This window comes from Neomonachus schauinslandi, chromosome 11 (genome assembly GCF_002201575.2).
Source record: "Neomonachus schauinslandi chromosome 11, ASM220157v2, whole genome shotgun sequence".
In the NCBI taxonomy this organism is placed as follows: domain Eukaryota; kingdom Metazoa; phylum Chordata; class Mammalia; order Carnivora; family Phocidae; genus Neomonachus; species Neomonachus schauinslandi.
In genome coordinates, this window is record NC_058413.1 from 15,685,237 (window position 1) to 15,705,252 (window position 20,016).

Genomic DNA, 20,016 nt, shown 5'->3' on the forward strand with positions numbered 1-20,016 from the left:
CTGCCCCTCCCCCTGCTCTCGCTCTCTCAAATAAATAAATAAAATCTTTAAAAAAAAAAAATGAATTGGGCCCATCAAGTCTCCTTGCTTCTCCAGGACCAGGTCCACCCCTGGCTCCTGAGAGTCCCCAGTCTCCTCCCACTCACTCCCTACCCCCAGCCCGCAGCCCCCCACGTCCCCCAACCCATCTTCCTCCTGCCCAGGGCAGAACTGTCCAGCAGGTTCTGCCCGCCGCCCCAGCGGCCCCCCCTCCCCTGGACTTCCTCTGCAAGGGGAACTGAGGGGTATACCTGTTGCCAAAAAGCTTCATTTTTTTTGCAGAAATAAACTCAGACCCATAAGCCAGCTTTCAAGGCAGCTACTACCCTGACTCCTCAGCAAAATGTCATTGGTGGGCAACCCCAGGGTGTAGAGGAAAGATTGGGATCTCTTCCTCTGACAAGTTTTAACCATAGAAGAGCCTTATTTGTCAGAGCAAAACACCCAAATATCAAGTAAGAAGGCATTGGATCTATAAGTAATGTTACCTGCGTATTATGGGATGTGAAGCAGCCATTAAAAATGGAAGGATATTTAATGATGTGGTCAAACATTCACCAAAAAAAGAAAAAAATGGGATATACAACTAGGTGCCCTGGAAAGATGTTTGTAAAATGTGGCAGAGATGCCAGTTAGCCCCCCAAAATCTGTTCTTCCCTTTTTCTATAGTAATAAAAGCTCTATTCAGATAAATCCCATTTCCTGGGGGGGGGGGGGGGGGGTGGGACTTAGTTCTGGCTAGTGTTGGTACAAGCAGGCGTGATGCATGTGAATTCTAGGAAGCATCCTTCGAGGAGACAGGGCTCTCTCTTCTTTGCTGCTTCTTCCTCCATTGGCTGTCTTGGGTCACTAGTGGAAGGCATGCGCTGACGATGGAGAGCCCCAGGTAGAAGGGGCCTGAGTCCCTGATGGTCACGGGGCTACTGTACCAGCCTGGGCTGCCTACTTCTGGACATCAGTTCCTAGAGAGAGAAATGAACATGTTTAAGCCACTGTTCCTTTGGGTCTTCTGTTATTTGTAGCTGAAACAATTCTAATCAATGTCAGATGTATTGTTAAGTAAACAACAAAATGTAAGTTAAAAATAATATGAATCATAGGATTCTGATTTTATTGTAAAATGTGTGTTTCTATATATTTACCTGCATACCTAAAAATGTGGACAGCACGATTAAACACGAAAATGTTAGCAAGGGTTATTTCAGCGGGGTGAGGCTGCAAGGATATTATGTGTTCATTTGTTTGCTTGTCTGTATTTTCTAACTTTTCCACAACAAAAGTGTACTACTTTTCAGGTAGGAAAAAATAAGTAAGTGGTGTAAATGGTATGATCCTAATGGGATCAATGTGGATCCTAATCATAAGAAATATACCTTACTCATGATTACATGGGAAAAAAACTGAAACAAAAAGAAGTGCACTAAAGTAAAGATTAAGGTCCAAGGACATGGGAAATTGTTCAAAATATATTATGAAGGGGAAAAAAGGTTATTAAACAGTATAATTCCATTTTGGGGGGTAAAAAGAATAAAATGAACCTAAAATAAGTACAATGTTATATGTCAATTATATTTTAATTAAAAAAAGAAAGAATAGGGCACCTGGGTGGCTCAGTCGGTTAAGCGTCTGCCTTCGCCGAGCCCCGTGTTGGGATTGCTGCTCAGCGGGGTATCTACTTCTCCCTCTCCCTCTGCCCCTACCCCCCTGTTTGTGCTCTCTCTCTCTCTCTCTCAAATAGATACATAAAATCTTAAAAAAAAAAAAAAGAATAAAAGGACATGAATACATGCTAGAAAAAGGACCAGAAGGAGATAAGCCAATAGATAAATGGTCTGGTTCCAGAGGAGAGATTCTGGTGATTCTTATTTTTCTCTTTCTACCTTTTGGCATTTCCTGAATTTTTCCCCAATAAAGCTGTATGAATCTTATTGACTTAAAAGTATTTTTATTTACAGGTGCCTGGCTGGCTCAGTCAGCAGAGCATGCAACTCTCGATCTTGGGATTGTGAGTTCGAGCCCCACGGTGGGCGTAGAGATTACTTAAAAATAAAGTCTTAAAAAAAAAATGTTTTTATTGAGAGCAATTTTAACAATACAGAAAAAGATGTTGCAAAGAACAATAAAAATGATTAATATTTGGTTATACTTAATTTCTGTCTTTGTTTTTAAGAAACAAGGAGTAACAGGAAAGCCCTCCTTACGGACGTCTATCAGGATCGTGAAAAAACATTTAAATGTGAGAGCACTTGCCCTGGGTGGGATGGCTCGGGGAGGGGGGGTGCGCTGTGGGAGGGCAGGAGAGAAGCAGCACTCAGGGACTTTGACTTCCTTCCACCTTCAGCTGAGGGTTTGGCTCTAAGTGCCTATTTCCAGGACGGAGGTGGCCTGGGTGCGAGGGTGTCAGATTTGCCTGGCACTTCCTCTGGAACATTCAGCAGCAGGCAGGGCTGGAAGAGGAGGGTTCCGGTGAAGCGCTTCCCTCCCGAGGTCAGTTGGTGCCCAACTGGTGTTTACAAAGAGGGTGGGGCCCCAGGCGCAGGGCTCTGAGGCCTTTGCTCTCAGGGGAGCTGGCTCATGGCAGGCCACAAGCAAAGAGTGGCAAAACCACTGTCTCCTGCAAAGCTCAGAAGCCTGGCCGCAGCTGGGAGGATGCTGGGAAATGAGGGGCCTGAAGCTAGGTGGTAAAGTGGTCAGTGGAGGTTAAGGAGATCCAGAAGGAAGCAGGGAAAAAGGGACGGGGCAGGAGCATTCACACTGACTGCACCTATTACCATGGGTAGTTATTATCTTCGTTTTCCAGGAGAGCTCTGAAAGAGGCTCAGAAGGATTGGGTCACACCAGCCCCAGGCCTCATGGCTCCTGGACTGAGGTCCAGGCGGAAATTCAGGTGAGCCCAAGGTTCATGCTCCTCACACCACACCGGGCTGTGTCCCATGGGGCAATTATGAGAGAGTCATTCTGTGTTGCTCAGAGTCTGGGGCAAGGCGTGGGGGGATGTGGAGGTTGATTTTCAGGAGGCAGTGGGATCTGGGGATGAAGTGCTCTGAGACAGCCTGTCCTCACTTGGCGTGAGTCGCCCCCTCTGGCTTGGGGGGCTCAGAGAGGCCGATAAGGTCTGAACTGATTTTGGAGAAGAGTTTGCCAGTGTCCTTTCTTCTTGACTTTGTGGAGACCCGAGGCCTCCAGGCCCATGGCCAGCTTTCCAGGAAAATATTAGAGTCTCCCCCTGGGAACTGAGGTGGGGAAGAAAGCGGAGCCACCCAGCCGTTCATACCTCACTTACCGAATGCACAGTCCTCCCTGATTCTCTCCTGGGCCAAGGTGGAGGTTAGACTGGTGTGTCCACGTGCATGTACACACACACACACACACACACACACACACACGTGTGCACGAGTCCATACAAACATCAGCAGAGGCAGCCTCCTAGTGGACCATCCTTTTCAGCCTTGCCCTTGTCTCTAACATCTGGCACACAGCCCGAAGGCGGAACAGGCCCGGAGGCCCACGCCGGGTCATGGGCGGGCTCGGCAAGCAATCCGTTTCCCTACTTCCTTGACTCAAATGCCAGGGCCAGTGCCCTCTCGATGCCAGAGCCATGGGCAGTGAGACACATTAAATCATCCTGGGGAGGCTGGAGGCTTCTATCAGATGAAGTTGGTTGAAATTCTGGCTCTGCCACATTCGGCTATCCGACCCTGGGCGGCTTTCTTAACCTATCTGAGAGGTTCAATGCCTTTATCAAATGGGGATGTGTTGGTTGGTGGTGATAACAGATACCACCTCCTCTTCCAGTGGCTGGAGGGGGAGTGAGGAGTAAGCCCGAGAGCGCACAGGTGGTGTTGGGGTGCTGTGCGTAGAGCCTGGCATACGGCAAACACCCAGTGGCAGCGCCTAATGCTTGTGTGGCCCTTGGCCTCTCCCACCCCCAGCCCCATTTAGTGATCCAGTCTTCAGTCTGGAGTGGCAGGGGAGGTCCCAAACCTCTTCCATCCCCTTCTTAGGCATGGAGTATTCCTTTGTTCAGGACCGTGTTGCCTACCACACCTGAGGACCAGCAGGAAGGAGAACTGTGGTTGAGTCTGAGGTACCAGAGCGATGGGTGCCAGTCCTTCGGGCAGGGAGACCAGCAGGTGGCCCCTTGATGCATCACCCCCAATCCTGCTGCTTCCCCGTTTGACAGCCCCACACTGGCTGTGACCGTATCTCTTCTGTCCCTGCTCTCCAAAGATCCTCACAGGTTGTGGATTCTTTCTTCTAGTCCTGCCCAGGCTGTTCTTCACAACAATGATGAACGCAGCTCCCAGTTACTTACCTCAGTGTCCCCACAACGCAGACGAGGACACTGAAATCCAAAGGGGTCAAGCGACTCGGTCATCACGGAGAAAGTGACCCACCTGAGACTGTATCGAGGCTGGGAAGATGTGAGTGGCAGAATGGACCCTGCTGGGTAGGAAGACATTCTGCACACTCAGACCCCATCGGTTGCTCCTGGTTTGGGATCCATGGGGTCCTGCTGGGGGCTGCTCAGTTCTGCTCATAGTCAGCTAACCTGGTGCTCAAGGGGATAGGATAGGATAGGCTTCGACTCTCCCTCATGCCCAGGAGTTGCCTGCTTGCTGTGGTCTGAATGTTTGTGTCCCCTCTCAAATTCATATGTTGAAATCCTAATGCCCAATGTGATGAGGTTAGAAGTTGGGCCTTTGGGAGATGCTCAGGTCAAGAGGGTGGAACCCTTTGAATGGGATTAGTGCCCCTATACAAGAGACCCCGTGGAGCTGCTTTGCCCTTCTACCACGTGTGGACATAACAAGAAGTTGGCAAGGTGTGACTCGAAAGAGGGCTTTCACCAGAACCCAACCCATATAGGCACCCTGATTTTGGGAGTCGAGCCTCTGGAACGGTGAGAAATATATTTGTTTATGAGCCACCCAGTCTGTGGTCTTGTGTCATAGTGGCCCCAGCAGACCAAGGCACTGCTGCTCAGCCCGGCTGGGGTAGGAGGTGAGGACCCGGTCTGGGTGAGGTCCACTCAGGAGCGGGAATGGCTGGCAGTGCGGAAAGAGGGTGTGGGAGTGGGGAGGCAAGTGAGTTAGCGGCTATGGAGAACTGCCACAACCTCTGAGGCTGGAAACTCACAGGGAGGAGGGGTTGGTAGAGAGCTCAGGGCTGGGGCTGCCCACTGGGAGCTGGGGCCAAGGAGGAGGCCGTGGCCAGAGTTGCTGCCTGAAGCTGGGGGTCCGGAGAAACACCCAGACTTCTCTCCTCTTCCTGCCCCCCCCCTTCCTCCGGCACCTTTCGCTGGGTGAACCTAGTCAGAAGCCAGTTAGCAGGGGAGTCTGTCATATGACATTTGCCCTCTGAGATGTTGAACAGAACAGAGAAAGTAAGGAACAGATGTGATAGCAAATGATAAGCAAGCAAGCAGGACACAGACCTTTCCAAGGTGATGTCCTGCTCCCGCGGCCAACCCCAAGCTGCTCCAGGGCTCCTGCTGGGTAGCGGGTGGGCAAGCTCCTGATGCTGATGACCATACTCCCCCTTACGAAGAGGACTTCTGCTCGCTACTGGTTGGGTCCAGTGGAGCTGGCCACCCTCCTTATATCTGACTGGGACTGCCTAGTGGTCTTTGTTTGCCTTGTCCTTCACTTCAGTGACTGCCTTTCTCTCTGGTCCTAACTTCTTCCCCATCAGCACTGCCCTCACAGGGCTGGGGTCTTACTATGCCCTTCCCCCTTGCCAGCCCAACTTAGAAGACCAGAGAAGATGCTGCCAAGAGTCTCCCACCAAACACTCTGGTTAAGAACCTGAGGTCAGATCCAGCTCTGTGGCTTTCTGACTCCAAGCACGCAATTTCGCCCTCTCAGCCTCAGTCTGCTTATCTGCGAAATGGGACTAGCAACAATACCTCCCTGCAGAACTGCTGTGAAGATAAAATAAGCTAATGCAAGTAGAGTGCTGAGCACAGGGCTCAGCTCTTAATGAGTGTCCTATAAATGGCAACTTCAAAAAGCATGGGAAGGAACAGTTGGGAGTCACCATAGACTCGGGAGGAAGCACCTCTGGACCCTCAAGGTCCTGGCTGCCAGGGTCCATTACTGGTCACTTTCCTTGAGATCTAAGTCTCCCACATTCCAGGGGGCTGAGTAACGGGACAGCTCTTTCCCCGGTCTCATGAAGTTCTCAAGGCCAGAAGGAGGCCTGCATGTTTTGCCTGGAACCGGCTTGCACTCCCCTTCTGAGCAGCACTAAAGGCAGTGGGAGGGTTGGGCAATGGGCACGGGGAGCCGAGTGTCCTTGCCACAGGACCTACTGAATGTCTGGGCATCGCAAGGCCCCCTCCCCGCTGCCTGCCAGTGTTTCTGTTCTCATCCGGAAGGACAGCGCTGTGACGGTCCAGGCCCTCCCTAGGCCTTTATCTTTTGTGCTTGGGGCTGGAGGTCTAGTAGCCAATCAAAAATCTCTTAGGCTTAGGGGCGCCTGGGTGGCTCAGTTGGTTAGGCGACTGCCTTCGGCTCAGGTCATGATCCTGGAGTCCCTGGATCGAGTCCCGCATCGGGCTCCCTGCTCGGCAGGGAGTCTGCTTCTCCCTCTCCCACTCCCCGTTTGTGTTCCCTCTCTCGCTGTGTCTTTCTCTGTCAAATAAATAAATAAAATCTTAAAAAAAAAAAAAAATCTCTTAGGCTTAGTATAGCATTAGAGTATCATGGGCCTTCGGAGCTTGAAAAGACGTCGAACAGAACCCTAGGCCTGTTAGTGCTGGAAGGGGCCTCCTGTGGGACCACAGGGAATTGGGGCAGGAGCCCAGGGGGACCTTCAGTAGACTGTACATGGCTAGTGCTAGATGGGTCTTCAGTCCGAGCACAGAATGACTCCTTCAGAATGAGCCTCAGGCAGAGCCATAGGACATGAGTCCGGGACAATGTGCTAGATGTAGCTGATTCAACTCTCTCATTTTATAGCGGAATCCTCAGCTCCCTGTATAAGTAGCTAGTTGGGGGGGGAGGTTCCGAGAAGAATTTGCTAGACATGAGGTCCACGTGAGTACTTTAGGGGTTTAGGCTGGGCAGAGAGAAAGAAGATTGCTTACAGCTTCTATGGGGGTAGTCATTACAGGTAAGAGAAGAAAAATAACAATGGAGCATTTATTCCACAAGTGTTTATTGACTCCTGTGTGAGGCCCAGCAGGGATGGGAAGAGGAGTGAGACCCCGTAAGGTAAGATGTGACAGAAAACCAACCCAAGCTGGCTTAGAAAAATGGACATTTGTCGGCTCGCCTAACCGGAGGCGCAGAGGCAGGGCTTCAAATACAGAAGAGCAGGCAAAATAGAAATTTATGTCACTTTCTATCCTATAAGAGTTCAGAGAAAAGTCATCCAAGACCGAGAGAAGGGCTCCGCCATCCTCCACATGTGGCGTCCCTCCCTGGGTCCAGGGAGACTGCTTTCATTTCTATCATCTTCTAGGCAGGGGGAAGCACATGCACAATCCTTCTGACGGCACAGCTTAGAAGCGGTACAATCATTCTGCCCACAGTCTGTGGTGAGACCTTAAACTCAAGGCCACAGCAAGCTACAAGGGAGGCTGGGAAATGTAGCTTTTACGAGGCAGCCATCTGCTTGGCCAAAAATCAGGAGTTCTATTATTAAAGAAGGTGACTGTTGATATTGGGAAACCAGAAAAGCCTCTACTGCACACTGATTAGTTTAGGCGCAAGTGCTTGAACCAATTCTTGGAAAGGGCAAGTGGGCCAACCCCTGGAGCCGGACATGGGGTCAGCTTCCACTGAGGCACGTGGGCTTGCGTAAGCCTTTGGACTCTGGGTCTGTTTGTTCAGCGGCTTAGCTTGTACGCTAAATAATACACCGTGCCTTGCATTTCTTTGGCTTCTTTTAGGAAGGGAGAGAATGGGTGTTGGGTAGTCAACCAGCAGGGAACACTACATGACCTGCCTTGGAGGCCCTCTGACTCTGGGTCAGGGAAGGGACGTCTTTAAACAGATAACTATGGGTCAACGTGACAAATGGTAAACTAGCAGCTATATATAAATCCCAATGAAAACAGAGGGAAGAATTAAGAGAAGGCTGCTAAGAAGGGATAGGAGAGTATAATGAGTTCATTTTGTCTGGGTCCCAAAGGATAGGTGGGAATTCCCCAAATTATTTTGGTTGGGGAAGGACAATTCTGACAAAGAGAACAGCCAACTCTCAGAGCTGTGGGGGCGCACGGGGTGTGTGGCTAGTGGCCTGGTGTGGCTGGAGAGTGGGAGGGAGGTATGCTGGGAGCAGGGAACGAAGAGCGCCCAAAAGTCACGAAAGTCACAGGAGGAAACAGCCTGTCTGACAGGCCTCTGGAAGCCATGCAGGGTTTCTTAACGCAGCAGAGATGTGGGCTTTGTCTCTGTCTTTCTCTGAGGTAGAGACTGGAGGATGACTCGTTAGGAAGCTATTTCACAAATTCGGCTGAGTAATGAAGAGAGCCTGCATCGGGATTGTGGTGCTGGGAAGGGAGACAAGGAGCTGGGATGACAGGGAGCCTGGGGGTAGGACTAACAGAACTTGGTAGCTGGGTGGTTGAGGGGGTTGAGCGGGAACAAGGAGGGGGTTAAGTATGGCTAAACATGATCCTAAGTTTATATGCTTGTACTAGAAATCCAGAGAAGGAGTACAGGAGAAGCAAGTTTGGGGATGAGAGGAGAGGATGACTTCCCACCGTCTGAAGCCTGGTCCATGACAGGCTTCTTTGGGATCCTTCGATACACAACATTCTCTCTTAACTCAGGGCTTCTGAACACTCTGTCCCTACTCCGCAAAACATTCCCTCACCCTCAAATCTCCAACTGGCTAATTCCTCATTCCCTCCAAGAGCCCTTCTTGACCCCCCCACCTAGGTGACAAACCCTCTTCGAAAAAGAGAAATGGTACGCCATTTCTTCTCTTTACGTGCCTCTCGCTCAGGGTTGTTTAACGTCCGTCTTCCCTGTCTCAGCCTGTCAGATCCATGAAGACAGGGGCCATGTCTGTCTGTTTGCCCCTTCCTTCTCAACACCTTGTATGGTGTCTGGAACCCCATAGGCACTCATGCTGGGTTCCAAGTATTCAACACTTGTCATTGGAAATAGGAGTTGGCTAATAGTTTTTATCCAGGCCCACTGAGATGTGATGCAAGGCAATGAGGCCACCATGGGGACCGGTGGTGTGATCCGTTTATAGACCTGGATCACTCTAGACCAGTGGTTCTCAACCAGGGGCAATTTTTGCCTCCCAAGGACATTTGGCATGTCTAGAGACATTTTTGATAGTCATGACTCTGTGTGTGTGTGTTTTTTTTTTACTGGCATCTAGAGGCTAGAGGCCAGGGATCTTGCTAAGCATCCTACAGTGCACCAGACAGCCCCCCATAACTAAGACTTATGCAGCCCAACATGCCAATAGAGCTGACACTGAGAAATCCCACTCTAGAGACTGGTGAGCCAACTGGATGGTTAAGTTCCCATCTGGCCTGCTGGTTGCTATGGCCCAACTGAAGGAGAGCAAGAGAAGCTTAGCGGCTGTCGTAAGAAATATGGACTTGTGATGTGCAGCCAGGAACCACCTTGGATTGGGCCTCAGTCAAAGGTCCCAAAACCCTGGGCAGTTTCCCCTTAACTGAACTCCTGGCCGTAAGCCCAGCAGACCAGCCTGGCACTCGCCCCTCTCTGACTCACTCCATTGGGTTTCTCTTGCTCTTTGGTGGAAGCGGCCACCACACTCTCTTCCCACCCCATCTGCCTCACTGATTATTTTCAGCTTGGCTTGCAGAGGCCCAACGCTGCAATTACACCCCAACCTCAATGGCTCCTTCTGAAAATAACATTTGGGTCGAAGAAAACCTCAGTCTGGTGGGCTGGATTTTATACTAAACAGTTAAAGAGTGGGTGTGGGCATGGGGGTTGAGGGGGGGACAAGGGAGTGGCACAATGGTACAATTAAAAGAAGAATCTGGAAGAAGGCGAAGGAAGAGGAAGTGAAGAGAGGGAAGGGGTGGCGGTGGTAAGGGCAGTCGCAGAAAGAAAATCTACCTCCTGGGCAGGGGTCAGCCATCTTTTAGAAGTCTTATGCCAAGTCTTCATTTATGCCTCTAATTGAAGGTTTTGTTTCTGAAATAACTTGCCCCCCCCCCCCCCCCCCCCCGCCCCATCACTGAGGCCTGGGAAATTCATGTCTGCTTGGGGCCAGAAGAATTAGTCTATGGGCATACCAATCTTTATGCAAGCTAGTGGCCAGATTTTCCAACCCTGAAATAGGAGCCACATGGTTTGACATAGGATTTTTGTTCTCTTTCCAGGTGAGAATAGCAGTCTGGGAAATGTAGTTTCACGATGCTCGTAGGTGGAATTTCCATGGTCAGTGCAGAAGAGTGGACAGGACCTTTAAAGTAGGGATTCTCACGGATATCATGAGAGATTTCTGGGTTGCTTTTAGTTCTGAGGAGAGAAGGAAACCATTGAAAGAGAACCTCCATCCTACCTGCCCAGGGGGAGGGGGGTGGAGATTAGGGGGTGAGGAAAGAAAGAACTTGGAAGCACTTTTGGAATTCCAAAGGAGGCAGACAGATTTAAAAAGGCTGTAGGAGGTGAGATTTGGGGAAATAGGAGAGTTCCACACGGTAGTTAAAAGCTCTGTTCTGGAGTCAGACCGACTTAGGTTCAAATCCAGACTATACTAACCACCTGGGTGATCTCCAGCGGTAACTTAGCTGTTTTGGAGAGTCCAACAGTGCAGGCTCTAGAGCGAGGCTAGTAAGGATTTGCATCCAGGCTAGTAAGGATTTGCATCCTGGCTCTGTGATCTTTGGCAAAGGTATTTCACTTCTGTGTGCCTCCCATTTTCCCTTTGTAAAATGGAAGGGTATATATCAGGACCCAAACCTTCTCACAGCACCACTTCTAAGGTGTCCTAAGGCCAGAGAATAAAGTGCTTAGTTCAGTGCCTGGGACATTGACAATCACTCAACATATGTTAGCTCTTTTTTATTACCTCTGGAGTTTTTCTCCAAATGCAGTAGGCAAGAAACTTTTAGCTAACATACACATTTTTTTTTATTCGAATAGTTCTGAATTTATTTTCAAGTGTATTAAAATATATGACTAACATATCAAACTGTGGTTTTGCTAATGTTATTGCTTAGGGCAAGGCTATGTAGAAAAAGGGAATCGATTTAAAGTTAATTTAGAGAATAAGGAGAGTTAATAAAAGAAGTCAATTAAAAATATATAATATAGATGGAATGTGGGTATGGAAGAAAACCATGCAGGCAATACCTGAATGGCTGAAAAAATCGGAAAATAATCCACGATACTTTCTGCTAATAAAACCTTCTAAGGCACATGGGTGGAGAAATGAGGCAGGAAGATACCGATCAAGACGCTATCAGAACGTTGCCTTTACCCCCTTCTGTAACCACTGTTGTTCCCTTTTTGAGAAATCCGTAGGAGGGCACGGACAAGCGAGGCCTGACGCCCTAATGAGGTCTTGGAACCCCGATAGCTTTGTGGCTTGCGGGGCTCGGGGAAGGCAGGCAGAATCCAAAGGCCCAGCTCGGGAAACCGAAAGCCAACTCCCCAAGTTCTCTCTCCCGCCGCGTTTAGGGCGATTCAGGCCTCTCTGATTTTTTTTGGATCACTGGGTCAATCAGTCAGCCAATGCCTCGGGAGAAGTTTAATTAAGCTCAGATCGCCGGCGCTTGCTGCCAAAGGTCTCCCTGCCCGCCCGCGCCCCCCCCCCCCCCCGCACATCTGGTGAAAAGCTTCTCCCCCGCCCGGCCAGGCGGGGCCGCAGCCCGCGCATGCGCGTCGGCAGGGCGCCCAGCGCCCCGCGGCAGGCTCGGCTTCCAGAACCGAGCGTTGCAAACTGTTGCATCAGACAGCAAGCAGCCGGCCGGGCAGCCAGGGTTTCTAGGAAGATAGGAAGGGTTTGAGATCCTCTGTGGTCGAATGCGAGCGTTGGCTGTCCCTCACGGTGTTTACACGCTGGTAACACGAGCCCCTGAAAGCTCAAGCTTGCGCCAGGCCAGTCCGGGGAGGGCCTTAGCCACAGGTGAAATTCGCTTAACCCCACTGCCTCTGCCCCCACCCCACGGCCCCAGCTGGACCAACAGAACTGGACTCCGTCTGCTTTATTAATGGCATGGGCCCTAAAGGAATGAGCTGGGTCTGATTTCTCTTCCCAAGTACAAGAATGCCCCTGAGGAATTTCTCACTCTGTGAAAGTGCAAAACTAATTTCCCCAGACAAGAGCTGTTGCCGGTTCCCAAAAGGGCTTGGAAAGATCCCAGCAGGAATGCTCAGTGGTTCCAAAGCTCCTCACCCCAGCTGCTGGACATGCAGACACTGACCACCAAGAACGTCTTGGTGGGTGGACACACGTCCTTCACAGATAGGCCTTCTTTTTAGAGTATCTCAGGCCCCTATGTATGGAGATTTTGGACATCAGCCAGAGAATGCACAACCACCAGGAACTCACACAGACACAGCACAAATGTAACAGTTCTATAGATTCAAGTGGCTCTGCAACTCAGGTAAGGGAAGAGTTTTCCTCACTACTCCCTCATTCTTCTGGTCTCTGGGCCTCTGCCTTCCTCAAGGGGAGAGAAAATGATGCTGTAGCTAGCTAGCAGGGATGGGACAGTCTTGGGCGAGGGGGGGGGGGGGTGAGAAACTCAAGAAGAATGAATATGATTTGGAATCTACTCTCTAAAGGGATTTCCAGGGCCCTCATCTGAATTCTGTGGTTCAACGTTCTTTTTTTTTTTTTTTTTGGAATGGGTGAAGACCAAGTCATTGAGTATTAATGGATTTTCCAAAAAGACAAAAACTGACAATGTATACCTTAAGCATTCTGTCTTTACTAGAGTGTTGATGTTGAAAACCTATTCCATCTGAATAATCTGGAAAGCTAAAACAGGGCTAGTGTTCTTCCTTCCCCTCATTATTTTGAATAACTCAGTCCCAACGTTCAATAACAAAATGACCTGAAAGACTCAGCATTATCTGACATATCCACTTGCCAGCCAGTCACTGTTGTTTGTTTAAGCCAACATTTTCCTTTGAATGGTGGGGTATTATGGCACTATGGGATTTTTGTTGTTGTTGTAACCGATGCTTCATAAATATGGCCCAAGCCATTAAGGTTGTCCACAATGATCATATGAACTGAAGGCATGCCATCTAGGAAAGGGTAGGAAGGAGTGTGGGCAAGTGCATTTCCAGGCCTTGCTTCTGAGGGTATATCTCAGGACCCAAACCTCCTGCCCAATGGATGTCACCAAGGTGGTATCCTGGGGTCACAGGGTGTGGTCTCCCGGAGCTGCCAGGAGCTATCCAGAATGTCAGATATGTCTGAGCGATAGTCCCCACCTAGAGAAGCAAGTCATTGACTATTGTGGGGCCTCTCTAGGCATGAAAGTTGGAGCCCTGAGGTCAGGAGCTGAGTAGGAACTGGAGAAAGTGAGCTCTTGAGCTCATGTTAGGTTCTCTGTTGTACCCACAACACTTACGCACAGTGGGCTGTCAATGCATGTTTGTAGAATGAATGCCCTGAAAAAATGAGGGAAGGAGCAGAGGGAGGTAAGGTCAGAGAAGTCCAAGAATTTTGCAAGAGGCCTCCTGGGATGCCCAGGGCTCTTTTGTGTTGGGCAGAGAGAGTCCTTGTAGTTCAAAGACAGGGCAAGAGAATCAGAACCGTGAAGTGACAGGTCTCCTGAGGTCCCTTCCGTCTCAGGTTCCCTGTTTGGAAAGGCCTCCAGTCAGTGATTCTATTTAACCAAGCCTAGTGACATCATCATCCATAACAGTTGCCTCACATTGACTCAGTTCCCAGAGAGAAATTCTGGGAAAGTAAGGGGTCTTAGGGAGGGTGTGTGACTAAGACCCAGGGGACAGGAAAATCCCCTAGAAGCCACACTCTAAAACCATAAGCAAAGTGGCGGCCTGGATGGTTAGATGATGCAGGCACACACCAAAAGCATGATTCGTTTTCCACATTTCTTGGGCACTCACCGATTCTAGACACTATACAGAGCCCAACCCCAGACAAAGCTCCCGTTCTAAGGGCTTATGATCTAAATTCCTTGTGGAAAGTCTGTCTTTCAAATGTTTAAAGCACCTCATTTAATCCTCATTTCCACTTCAAGTCATGCACCTCCTTCCTGAGAAACCCACCAAGTTTGAAATTCATAGCTGGCCTTCCTTCTGTTTTTTTGCTATTTATGTGCCAATTTAAAGGGTGGGGAGAGCTACGTTAATTTAAAAATAAAACACAAATAGCAAAATGAGTCTTGGTTAAAGTAAAAAAACCACAGAAGGCATTTTTTTTTCCCCCTCTCATATTTTTCAGATTTTCCTAGAACCACCTTTATTTCCTCAGAGCCCAGTCATAGAAAGTGAGTGGGCCTCTCTGGATGCTCTTCCAAGCAAAAGCTACAAGCCTTATTCCTATTCTCCTCTCATTGAACCTTTAGGTTTTCTTTTTCTTTTTCAGACATTTGAGAGAGCAATTGAAGCCTCTAATTCACATGTGGTATTTCTAAGCACTCTTAGAGTAGATTTTGGTTTGTTTTTGGTCGGTTTGTATCTTACCTCTTCTGTTCAGTTGGATCAGCTTGTACATTCCGGTGATGGGAACATGGCATTAAAGTTAGATCCTCCTGGTGGATGCCCAGATTGCCATTTACCAGTCTTGTGGCCTCTTCTATCAAAAGGAGAATAATGGTATGCTCCTCTCAGGGCTGTCATGAGGATTAAGGAGTCAAGACACATAAAGGGCTCAGCACAAAACAGGCTCTTAAGACACTGTAGCTATTAAAAATAGATCCTTTCAACCAATCTGCTCCTTCCTTAAACAAGCCCCTCCTCCTGTTTCGGGCGAAGAAAATTAGTTATCTATTCCAAGTCGACGATTTATCCCCATTTTACATCACCAAAGCGCCCGTGAGAAGGGGAGACAAAGCCGAGGTTGACCTGCAAACACCTGAGCCTTTTAGTGGAATGGAATCAGTGTTGCCTTTCAGCAAGAGGCGACCAAATCAGCGGTGCAGGGACTTGGGGAAGCCTTGAAGGCCCACGGTGGGATAACAGGACCACAGAAAATGGGGGAGAGTGATCAGGAAAAGCAGGCTCAGGGGTGAGATGAGGGGCCAGAGGGGTGCCAGTCGCCAGGCAAGAAGGATTCCCACTGGGGGCTGGGGGGGGGCGGTTCTGAGTCCAAGCGTCCGCAGGCGGAGGCTGCCGGCCCCGGGGTCTTTTGACCATGGGACCCGAGGCGCGTGCGACAGCGCCCTCTGCCGGCCGCGCGGAGCAAGCCGCCAGCCCCGCCGCTCTGCAGGTGGGACCAGGGATCCCTCCCGCTGCCTCCGCCCCCGCTCCATCCCTTCTGAGGACAGCGCGGCCGGGTCCCGACCGGATTCCGGGACACGCGTCCGTATCAGACGCCTGCGGGCTGAGCAGAGATGATGCTCGGAAACATCCGATACACCCGGGGATCGGAGGCCGCGGGAACCCACCCAAACCCCGCAGAGGCTGCGCCTCTTGGGACCCGGGGCCAAAGCCTGCTGGGCTGTCGGAGGTGGTTTGGAAGTGGCATCACCTATGGCCAAGACCGCGGGTTCTGCGGACAGAGAGGAGCCCTGGGTTCGCTTTCTGCCTCATCCATTTTCCAGCTAGGTGACCTTGGGCAAGGTACTTAAATTTCCATGTGCCTTAGTTTCCTCATCTTTAAGATGGAGAGAATGATCCCCGACCTTATGGGTTGACATGAGGATTACATGGGATCAGACAGCCTGGGTTGGAATTCTGGCACGGACATCAGCTAGCTGTGTGCCTGGGGCAAATTACTTAACCTCTCCGTGCCCCGGTTTCCTTAAAATAGGGATAATAACGGTACTTACCTCCGAGGGTTGTTGCCTGCAAAACGCTTAACACAGTGCCTGGCACAGAATAAGCGCTCAATAAATGGTGGCTCTTATGGTTGTTGTCGTTATTATTGTTCTTAAGAGCGCTGAGCACACGAGCAGAACTCTAGCGGGCTGCTATTATTAGTCTCTTTCTTGGGTCCGGCTATTTCTTTCCGGGCATTGTTAAAATCTTTTACCATGCGGTCGCGTCCTTATCAGTAGCCGAAGGACAGCCGGCCTTCCTGAGATTGGAAAAATCGAGGTTCCCCTGGAGGAGGGCCAAGGACGCGGCCGCGGGCTGCAAGGACCGGGACCTCCCCGGGGGACACCCGCGCCACGCCGCCGCCGCCCGTGCCTCCATTAGCGCGCTCAGAGCCGCAGTGACGTCGCCAGGTCCCGGCGGTGGGGAGGCGCGGCGCGGGGAGGCGCGGCCTGGGCACGCGGGGAGCCTGGGGGTGCCGGGGCGGGGGGTGGCCGGGATGGCAACCCGGCTGCAGGAGACGTCCGGGGCCGCGCGGTGCCCTGCTGTCCTCGGCGGCTTCGGCCGAGGCAGCCCGGGTCGCTGCGGGAAGTCCGCGGCCGGGGTCGGCTGACCAACCGGCGCTCCCCCCCGCCCCCGGCCTGCCCGCGCCGTGCGCCATCAGGCTCCGCCTGCACCCCGCGGGGAGGCCGCGGAGGCCAATGCCGGGCCCGCCCAGCCCGCGCGGGGTTGGTCTCCCGGCGGCTGCTCCGCGTCTGCGTGGTCCTCCCCCTCCCACCCTTCTCCCCCCCACCCCCACCCGCCCCAGTCCCATTCCTCGTCGTCCCGGAGAGACCTGCTCACTTTCTTCTTCCTCTACCCTCCTTCTGGACCATCTGGTTTGCTGGGAGTAGTCAGCAGCCGCCCCCAGGAGGCGCTTCCAGTCCCAGCTTGCGGGGACCCCGGCGCACCCATCCCGCTGCTCGCTGGATGGTTCCACTTGGCTTGCCCTGCCCGCACCTCCGACTTGCCGAGCCTTGCCCCCATTACTGCCCATGTCGGCGGTGGAGCTCCCACCCACCCATCGTCCTAGATGTCTCGCCTTCCCTCCTAAATACCTCTTCGGGCACTCTCCACTTCTTCCAGGATGGCTTCTTAGTTCCAGCTGTCCTGGGTTAGGCTATTAACATATTCCTCTCAAAGATCTCCTTGTCTGCACCCCAGCCTCCTTCAGATCCATTCTCCACACGTTGCTAGAGCCAGCCACCTACAACCCATGTCTGGCCATGCCTCTCTCGTCTTGAGGCTGGCTGCCTTCATGGACACTCTCTGTCTTCATGGACACTCTGGTCTGCCATTTTTGAGCACCTTCTGAGCTAGTCCTGGGTATAGGACCCAGGTGGGATCATGCTATGGAAGGTCCTCAATGTCTTTATTACTGTTGGGTCCTCTCCAGGGAATTTGCACCTCACTCCCTCCTTCTCCTTCCCCAATTGGCTTCCTCTTACTCATTCTCCACAACTCAAGATATGAGTCACCTCTGACAGGAATGCCTTCCCTGTTCTGCTATCTATGGAAGAGAAGTCTCTCTGGGTCCCAAAGCTTCCCATCTCTGCTGCTTTCCTCATAGGGTAAAGACCTGACCTTCAAGATGGCCTCTGAGGCCCTGCATGGTCTGTGCACACCCCCCACCCCCATCACCTCCAACTCCAGCCCCTTTTCCCACTGCTCTGGCCACAGTGGGGTCTCAGTTCCCAGTCTCTATGCACACCCTCCGACCCCAGGGTCTTTGCACAGCTTGTTCTCTCTGCCCGGTACACCTTTCTGCCCTTCCTCACCTACTCAATTTTTGGCTCTCATCCTAAGTGAGCATCATGTCCTCAGAGGCAGCTTCCCTGACCCCTCCCCTAGCCCCACCTCCAATTCAATCCAATCCTTCTTGGATAGATCAAACATATAAAAAACTACAGGAGAGTAATATCATCAAACCTGTTTATTCTGCACCCTTCCCCTGCCCCTCCAACCTTTGCCAAAGCTTAACATTTGCCCTAATTTCTTCAAATCTTTTTTTCAAGAACATAAAACATCTTTAGATCTAGATAGGGCCCTTTGAACCCATGTCTGTCCCTCTTCTAAGGTAACTAATCACTCTTCTGCTTTTGGGATGTATTATTCCTATACGCGTTTTTGCATTTTTACTACATTTTTTTTTTTAAAGATTTTATTTATTTATTTGAGACAGAGAGAATGAGAGAGAGAGAGAGCACATGAGAGGGGGGAGGGTCAGAGGGAGAAGCAGACTCCCTGCTGAGCAGGGAGCCCGATGCGGGACTCGATCCCGGGACTCCGGGATCATGACCTGAGCCGAAGGCAGTCTCTTAACCAACTGAGCCACCCAGGCGCCCACATTTTTACTACATTTGTTTGTGCCTATAAACACTTTATAGAATTGTTTGGCATGTTTGTAAACTTTGGGGAAGTGGCATTATACTGAATATATCCTTGTACTACTTGCTTTTTTTCACTCAGTGTCTATGATTTGAAAATATATTCACATTGATACATGTAGTTCTAGATCATACATTTTCACTGCTAATTCGGGTCCCATTGTATGAGTTCACCACACTCTATTTACCCATCTCTTTCTGAAGGACGTGTAGCTTATTTTCACATTTTGTGTTGTTAGAAACAATGCTATAGTTAATGTTTTTTATGCCCATCCCCTTGCGTGAAAGTGAGCCATGGGCAGATACTGGTGTGTGAAATTGCTGGACCCAGGTCATGTGAATTGGCAGCTTCACTCAGCCTGGCTGAACAGTTTTTCAAAGTGGTCGTACCAATTTACACTTTGATAGCAATATGTAAGTAAGAGTTCCCGTGCTTGGCATCCTCAACAACACTTGGTAATGTCAGACTTTAAATTTTTGCCAAGCCGATGGGTGTGAAGCGGTATTTCAATGTTTTAATTTGCAATCCCCTGTTTACAAGAGAGACTAAGCATACTTTCCTTTGTTTATTGGCCATTTGCCTTTCATCTTTTAAAAATTGCCCTTGGTTTGACAGTGCTTCTATTGGATTATCTCTTATTATGTGTAGGAGCTCTTTATATGTTCTGGATACTAATCCTTTGTCAGGCTGTAGCCCATCTGATGTCTTTTACTCCACTCAATTACAGTTTAAATCTGTGGAATTATTTGATTAATGTCCGACTTTCCCACTAGACTATAAGCTCCAGGAGCAGAGGGACCATCCCCTCTGACTAATGCAGTGTCTAACACCTACCAGCAACTCAATAAATACTTCTGGACTGAATTGCATTGACATTATTTGTCTTTTTTTTTTTTTTAAAAGATTTTATTTATTTATTTGACAGAGAGAGACACAGAGAGAGAGGGAACACAAGCAGGGGGAGTGGGAGAGGGAGAAGCAGGCTTCCCGCAGAGCAGGGAGCCCGATGTGGGACTCGATCCCAGGACCCTGGGATCATGACCTGAGCCGAAGGCAGACGCTTAACGACTGAGCCACCCAGGCGCCCCGACATTATTTGTCTTTTTGTATGCTTGTGCTCAGGCCTCACCCTCAATGCCTCCCAAGGCCCTAAATTCCTCAAGAGCAGGAATCCGGTGCTATTTTCCTCATCTTTGTATCTCCATCTTTGTCTCTATCACAACACAACACTTCTGGCACAGAGGATATGTCCAATCATTTTTGCTTGATTAATTTTATTTGAGCCTTCTCTTTCCTTTCTCCTCAACCTATCTTTTTATCTCTAAGCCCAGTTATATATTATCTATAAAATGAACGAGTAATATAACTCCAGTTATATTACTATATATATAACCCAGTTATATATTATCTATAAAATGAACGAGTAATATAACTCCAGTTATATTACTATATATATAACCCAGTTATATATTATCTATAAAATGAACCTCCTTGGGTGTCTGTGAAAATCACAAGGTATACTGTATGCCAGTAAGAAGAGCAGTGCTTAGTACACAGTTAGTGCTCAATAAGTGGTAACTTCCATCGTTCCCACAAGAATCATTTGGGTGACTAAAGATACACTCTGTTTCATTTTAAC

The 20,016-nt window shown here is 49.9% G+C and overlaps 1 long non-coding RNA gene across 1 annotated transcript; it reads right to left on the bottom strand.

Moving 5' to 3' along the window:
• Positions 1-857: 857 nt before the first annotated feature.
• LOC110575756 lies at positions 858-16,030 on the bottom strand. Its single transcript, XR_002480037.1, has 3 exons — positions 15,965-16,030; positions 14,658-14,806; positions 858-1,001 (listed from the first exon to the last, which is right to left on the bottom strand). It is a non-coding gene; the product is annotated as an uncharacterized LOC110575756 (long non-coding RNA).
• Positions 16,031-20,016: the final 3,986 nt, after the last annotated feature.